The following is a 265-nucleotide window of genomic DNA, read 5'->3' as shown; positions in this document are numbered from 1 at the left end:
GCGGGGCGAGGAGGCGAGGAGAAAAGTCGTTTGCCGGCTAAGGAGCGAACATGACCTCCGCACACCATGAAGAAGTCGGGCGCCGAGTTGGGGCAGCAGGCGCAGGCGGCAGCAGCAGCAGCAGGGGCCCGGGCAGGAGCGGCGGCGGCCCGAGGGGCGCTCCGTGGCATGCGCCAGTCTCCCGGAGGCCGGGGCGCGCGCGGGGGCCCGGGGGCGCCCGCCGGGGCTCGGGGGCCTGCGCTCCGGCTGCCCCACCCCGCGCGGC

The sequence above is a fragment of the Muscardinus avellanarius genome, assembly GCF_963383645.1.
Source record: "Muscardinus avellanarius genome assembly, chromosome: 17".
Lineage (NCBI taxonomy): Eukaryota > Metazoa > Chordata > Mammalia > Rodentia > Gliridae > Muscardinus > Muscardinus avellanarius.
The sequence above is the reverse complement of the archived record's forward strand: the minus strand, read 5'-3'. Positions refer to the sequence as shown.